Source organism: Triticum dicoccoides, chromosome 2A (genome assembly GCF_002162155.2).
Source record: "Triticum dicoccoides isolate Atlit2015 ecotype Zavitan chromosome 2A, WEW_v2.0, whole genome shotgun sequence".
NCBI lineage: Eukaryota > Viridiplantae > Streptophyta > Magnoliopsida > Poales > Poaceae > Triticum > Triticum dicoccoides.
In genome coordinates this window covers 2013001-2020863 of record NC_041382.1, presented here as the reverse complement: position 1 = coordinate 2020863, position 7863 = coordinate 2013001, and positions in this window count along the sequence as shown.

Below are 7863 nucleotides of genomic sequence, written 5' to 3'. Positions count from 1 at the left end.
TTGCCTAGATCCTCTTTGACTAACACTTGGTTGGCTTGGCACTTGTTGGCTACCACTTAGTTGGCTAGGCACTTGTTGGCTACCACTAGGTTGGCTCCCACTTGGTTGCCTTGGCACTTGTTGGCTACCACTAGGTTGGCTCCCACTTGGTTTCCTTGGCACTTGTTGGCTACCACTAGGTTGGCTCCCACTTGGTTGCCTTGGCACTTGTTGGCTACCACTAGGTTGGCTCCCACTTGGTTGCCTTGGCACTTGTTGGCTACCACGTTGTTGCCTTCGCACTTGTTGGCTTGGCACTTGTTGGCTACCACTTGGTTGGATCCCTTGTGTAGCTCCTTGTTGGCTAGTGCTTGCATCATTTTTCTTGGACCTTTTCCTTGGTTTCGTACATTTTCTTTTGTTGTGGCCATGACCTTTGCATTCCCCACAACGGGAGCTCTCACGAGGCTCTTGGAATTGATCGTTTCCCGCTTCGCGGCGGCCACCATGGCCCCATCCGTCCATGTCGCCTCTAAAACGCTTTGTTTTACGTCTACCACGTTTAACAACCTTCAACTCCGGATCCGGCCATAGTTGAACTCCATGGTACTCCGGCCATTGTGATTGGTTAAAGTATGGGTGAAAGCGGGGAGCCCATGTTTTCTTGACCGTCATGATTGAGAACTCCAACTCCCTCACGGTGCGTGGGTGATTGATGTCCACATTTCTAACGCGACCGGCGGTATACAAATGTGAGCATGGGAGATGAAGCAACAATGGCCTCCCGCAAGAGCAATCACATTGTGTTAACGACACCTTGAAAGCCCGACCTCCATGTTGTCGGCCATCGTTTGTGGTTCCTCCTGGCTCTTTCACTTCATACTTCCACTCTTCGTTGTCATATAATATAGATTCTTCTGAGTCCGCCTTTCGTGATTGAAATTCTAACCATTCATCAACCTTGGGTGGGAACTTGTACTTGTACTTGCGCGGGTTCTCACGCGCTATCTGTGCATCAGTTTCCATTGAGTACTTTAGAAAGTACGCATTCATCTTGTCAAATGTGTATTGAACTATTGCCGTCACAGGTAATCCACGTGCACCTTTGAGCACCCTATTGAAGCATTCGGCCATATTGCTTGTCATTTGACCGTATCTTCGGCCATCTTCATCAAAAGAACGTGCCCACTTGTTCCGGTGGGGAATGTGCCTATTCATAAAGTCTTGACCCCCGTGATCAAGTTTTTTGTGTGCGAGCAATTTGTTCAACAAAGTGGCGAACCGCTTCTCGGAGAAAGCAAGACAACAATCTTGAAGATCATCGACCAACTCCTTAAGGCCACATGCCCTATAGAAGTTCGAACAAAAGTGCCTCATGCACCATCGATGGTGCAACGGAGCATGCCCGGGAATGTCAATCTCCACTGCGTTAAGAATTCCTGCATGCCGATCCGATATGACACAAATTTTCCTTTGAGCGGGTAACACCTTCGTCCTCAAAAGACGCATAAACCACTCCCAGTTCTCATTGTTCTCCGCCTCAACCAAAGCAAATGCCAATGGCAACACCCGGTTATTGGCATCACTTGCTATCGCAACCAACAAGGTGCCCTTGTATTGTCCGGTCAAGAACGTGCCATCAATGGAGATGACCGGCCTACAGTGTTCGAAAGCCCTCACGCATTGCTCGAACGCCCAAAATGCACGGCCAAATACTCGGACTTTCTTTCCTTCATAAACCGTTGTTTGGTGCCCATGAGGCTCGACAACATGAACCATGCCCGGGTTTGTGGCGGCCATGGCTAACAACAACCTAGGGATTCGGTTGTATGCTTCCTCCCAAGTACCATACAACATCTTAAATGCGGCTTGCTTCTCCTTCCATGCCTTGCCGTACTTCACCTTGTAATGAAAGATGGCTTTCACAAGGTCAATGACATGTTGGACGCTCATTGTTGGAAGTGTGGATATTGAGTTGGAGAGCCTGTAAGCGATGAACTCAGACGTGAGTTGTCTGTGGTCTTGGGACACAATCTTGCCATCCACCCTTTTGCCTCGGCACATGTGAGTTGGCACACAACTCACTACGTGCCAAGCGGGACCTCCTTTCCATGGTCTTGCACGCACAATCCACGGACATATTTCATCTTCACATGCACATGCAACCGTGTAGCGCACATTGACGTCCGAATGCACCACCTTGTGTGGACGATAATGCGTAACCGAGTAGTTGTCAAGCCACATCTTCAATTCCAAGAAGGTTTCGAACTTACACCCTTTACCAATCCGGTTCTTGTCGTCTCCCAAATCACGGTGAGAGCTTGGCCTAACCCCAAGAGATATAGATTTGCCACCATCCACAACGGCTTCATTCGCGAGACTAACATCCTTGAACAATGGTGTCTTGTGATCCCGACCGAATACCTTCTCGAAAGCTTCGGCCTCCTTCATCGTGAACCCCTCCTCATCAACTTGTTCATCGGGACCTTCGTCATCCGAATCCGATGCATATGCACGGGAAAAAGGGATGGAATGGTCCATTGTCTCTTGCAAATGGTATTTGTCAAGATCACCCACATTGTTGTCATGGAGATCAACTTCATTGTCATCGTCTGCATACTCATCATTGTCCTCTTGCAAAGCTTCATCTTGGTTGTTTGTAAACGGGCTCAATGTTGGCCTCACTTCTTGGGTCAAAAGAGGTTCAACAATTTCATCTCGCTTCAAGGGTGGGGGGCTACTAGCAACCAAAGGGGAGGGTTTCCGGTTCAAGTCCAAATGCAAATTTGAATCAACCTTCTTCGTTGCAAATAACTCAAGAGCCTTGTCAAGTGAATCGGCCACCGTTTCCTTGTATGCAACCCAACGTTGCTCCGAGTTGATACGCATTGTCTTCCAACGGATGTGCATTCCAAAACCTACATTATGCCTTCCCTCCAACTCAACGATATCACTAGTGTCCATCCAATTCAAATCTTTCCTCACTTGTTGCAAGAGCTCCGCATAGCTAGGACTACTATCAAACAACATATCTACCTCATCCGGATCCGGTTCAATATTGCCTTTCAAGAAGGCGTCTTTGTCCCCATGATGAACAAACACACATGTTCTTCCCATCCCTATAAGCATTCAAACAACACATCGTAACATTGCTTCCATGAGTACTAATTTAAGGATTAACACGGAATACAAACCCTAATACATATATATCAAACAACAACCCTAACCCTAACCCTAACCCTAACCATAACCCTAACCCTAACCATAACCCTAACCCTAACCATAACCCTAACAATAACCCTAACCATAACCCTAGCACCAACATAAGAACACCCATAAGAATAACCCTAACATACTAACAAAGCCTAATCATAGGAAATTGGCAAACAAAGATCTCACATCTCCATGCAAATCTCTAGATCCAAACAAAACTAGGGTTTCCCAAACTAGCATTACTTGGATCAAAACAAGGGATCGGAGAAGATTACCTTGAGGGAGGGTATGGCTTCGAAATCCACGGACAAATTCTTCAAATTTGCAAGTTTTGGGAGAGGATTTGAGAGGGGAAGAGAGTGGGAGAGGGGGCAAAGCTCGGGTTGGGGTGTGTGGGGTGGGGGGAGTGGGGGAGTGGGGCCCAGCCGCTGGATAAGTCACAGTGCAGCGCCCGAACGCTAGGCGCTGCACATTACATGTGTGGCGCCTAGCTAGGAGGCGCTGCACTGCTGGGTGCGGGCCCAAGGACTGCCATGGTGGACTGGCGTGCAACGCCCCCGAGCTGGGCGCTGCACCGTAGGGTGTGGTGCCTGCGTGGCGGGCGCTACACAAAAGGGTCAGTGCTGTGAAATAGTTTCACGGGTAGTTCATTTTGTGAATTGATTTCGTCCACAGGTCAAAATAGTCAAATTTGCCCAAGGCATCGGTGGCCATGGTATGGGCGGCAGCAATGACCTTCTACATCCTAGCAAGGTGGGCATCCACTCGGCAAAGTGGCTGATTCTGATAGAATGTGCTGGCTCCTGGGCTCTCTTCTCTGATAAAAATAGATCCATGAATTTTCTAAAATATTCTGACTCCGAAACAATATTCGGCTCATGCCCATTTTCGGTTGCAACATGTATGTCGAAATAAAGTTTGTTTTCCTCCATGTCGACCTCATCCAAATGAAAAGAAAGAGATTGTCAGCCACACAAGCCTTGAACGTGCACGTGCTGGCTGGTAAGGGCATCTCTAGTGACAATCCATAAATTTTCTCCCGCATTTGTCCATGGACAAGGGACCAGTCCATGGACATGGATGCGGGAAACCTCTGCCCAACGCTATCCTCATATATTTCAAATGGTTTATGAATCAACCGGATAAAATTCATGCAAACCAGACATATTTCATTCAAGTTCTAATGTAATTTACATAAACAGACGATATCTCGACCATTTTATTGAAAACTATAATTTTTTTACTAAACCATATATCGGACGACCATCTCATAAGCATGGCCACCCTCCCCTACCGCACCGCCGTCGGCGTCCATGCTGTCGTCGTCGTCGTTGTTGTTCCTCCAGCGGCGCAAGGATCCAGGAGGGCCACAGCAGACCTGTCTGGCGGCTGCCTGACCCTCACGGAGGTGCCCTTCCGCCTCCTGTTGTGCGGTGCGGAGGGCCCCCTGGCAAACGCCGAAGGTGGTGGTGGCGCCCTGGCGGCGGCCTTGCCCCTGCCGGCGTTGGCGAAGCAATCGCCAAGTGACCACTCCTCGCCGATCTTGGCCAACTCGTCGTCAAGGCGGTGCCTGGCGGCCATCTCCGCTGTGGTGATGGAGCGGTTGAGCGCCCACGCTGTGGCGAGGTCCGGGTCATTGCGGACCCATTCCGGCACCGTGCCCGTCTTGGAGAACGCGAAGCGATGACCAACATGGCGCCGATTGTACCTCTCCTTCTATTGCGCCGCCCGTTCGGCCTCAGATATCGCGTCGCGGGAACCGGAGGCACCGCCGTAACTACCACCAATGAATAGTGGAGGATGAGGCCACATGCCTTGGCGATCCTGGGTGGCAGCTCCTCCTTTATCGGGCGATGGTGACGTCGCGGTGGCGAGGAGGGCCCATCGATCCGCGCGTTGTTGTCGCTCTCTAGCTGGTCGCTTCCCAGTCTTTTTCTAGCCTTCACTTGTACTAAGCGGGAATACTGCTTGTGCATCCAATTCCATAAACCCCAAAGTTATTCCATATGAGTCCACCATACCTACCTATACACGGTATCTACCCGCCGTTCCAAGTAATTTGTATGTGCCAAACTCTAAACCTTCAAATAAATATTCTATTTTGTATGCTCGAATAGCTCATGTATCAACTAGGGCTGTCTATATCCTCCATGCTAGGAGGGTTATTCTCAAGAGGAATGGACTCCGCTCCTCATTCACGAGAAAATGGCTGGTCACCGGGATGCCCAGTCCCATGCTCAAATCAAATCAAAATAATTGCAAACAAAACTACCCCAGGATTGTTGTTAGTTGGAGGCACCCGTTGTTTCGGGCGAGCCATGGATTGATGCTTGTTGGTGGTGGGGGAGTATAAACTTAACATTCTGCTTGGGAACCGCCCATAATGTGTGTAGCATCAAAGATATTGAGATCTCTCGGTTGTTATGTTGACAATGAAAGTATACCGCTCAAAATATTATTCATATCTATTTCAAAATCGAGCTCTGGCACCTCTACAAATCCCTGCTTCCCTCTGCGAAGGGCTTATCTATTTACTTTTATGTTGAGTCATCATCCTCTTATTAAAAAGCACCAGTTGGAGAGCTCCTCTGTCATTTGCATCAATTATTATTAGTTTACATTGAGTATGACTGTGACTGGATCTCTTTTACCATGAATTACAATGTATAGCCAGTCCTTGATCTTTAAAGGTGCTCTGCATTTATGTTTTGCGGTCTCAGAAAGGGCTAGCGAGATACCATCTTGTTATATCATATCATGATTGTTTTAAGAAAGTGTTGTCATCAGAGATTTGTTATTATTGCTCGCTAGCTGATTATGCCATTGATATGAGTAAACATGAGACCTAAATGTTCTTGTGAATATGGTTAGTTCATAATCTTTGCTGAAAACTTGAATGTTGGCTTTACATATTTACAATAACAAGAGCAAACAGAGTTTGTAAATTTTTTTCTTTATCACTTTCAGTTTATCAACTGAATTGCTTGAGGACAAGCAAAGGTTTAAGCTTGGGGGAGTTGATACATCTCCGTCATATCTACTTTTCCAAACACTTTTGCCCTTGTTTTGGACTCTAACTTGCATGATTTGAATGAGACTAAACCGGACTGACGCTGTTTTCAGCAGAATTGCCATGGTGTTATTTTTGTGCAGAAATAAAAGTTCTCGGAATGACCTGAAAATCAACGGAGATTATTTTTGTAGTATACAAAAAATACTGGAAGAAAAATCCACGTCACGAGGCCCACACCCTGTCCACGAGGGTGGGGGCGCGCCTACCCCCTGGGTGCGCCCCCTATGTCATGGGCACCGTGACGCTCCACCGACCTCAATTCCAACTCCATATATTCGTGTTCGGGGAGAAAAAATCAGAGAGAAGGATTCATCCCGTTTTACGATACGAAGCCGCCGCCAAGCCCTAAACTCTCATAGGAGGACTGATCTGGAGTCCGTTCGGGGCTCCGGAGAGGGCAATCCGTCGCCATCGTCATCATCAACCTTCCTCCATCACCAATTTCATGATGCTCACCGCCGTGCGTGAGTAATACCGTCGTAGGCTTGCTGGACGGTGATGGGTTGGATGAGATTTATCATGTAATCGAGTTAGTTTTGTTAGGGTTTGATCCCTAGTATCCACTATGTTCTGAGATTGATTTTGCTATGACTTTGCTATGCTTAATGCTTGTCACTAGGGCCCGAGTGCCATGATTTTAGATCTGAACCTATTATGTTTTCATGAATATATGTGAGTTCTTGATCCTATCTTGCAAGTCTATAGTCACCTATTATGTGTTATGATCCATTAACCCCAAAGTGAAAATAATCGGGACCATTACCAGTGATGACCGTAGTTTGAGGAGTTCATGTATTCACTATGTGTTAATGCTTTGGTCCGGTACTCTATTAAAAGGAGGCCTTAATATCCCTTAGTTTCCAATAGGACCCTGCTGCCATGGGAGGGTAGGACAAAAGATGTCATGCAAGTTCTTTTCCATAAGCATGTATGACTATATTCGGAATACATGCCTACATTACATTGATGAACTGGAGCTAGTTCTGTGTCACCCTATGTTATAATTGTTGCATGATCAATCGCATCCGACATAATTCTCCATCACCGATCCAATGCCTACGAGCTTTTCCTATATTGTTCTTCGCTTATTTACTTTACCGTTGCTACTGCTACAATCACTACAAAACCCAAAAACATTACTTTTGCTACCGTTGCCACTACTATCATATTACTTTACTACTAAATACTTTGCTGCAGATATTAAGTTTTCAGGTGTGGTTGAATTGACAACTCAACTGCTAATACTTGAGAACATTCTTTGGCTCCCCTTGTGTCGAATCAATAAATTTGGGTTGAATACTCTACCCTCGAAAATTGTTGCGATCCCCTATACTTGTGGTTATCAGCTTTTCATATATTGACCTTTGCTTAGTTATTTTTCCGTTGCCACTGTTACAATCACTACAAAACCAATACTATTAATTTTGCTACCGTTACCGTTACTTCCATATTACTTTGCTACTAAATACTTTGCTGCAGATATTAAGTCTTCCAGGTGCGGTTGAATTGACAACTCAACTATTACTACTTGAGAATATTCTTCGGCTCCCCTTGTGTCGAATCAATAAATTTGGGTTGAACACTCTACCCTCGAAAAC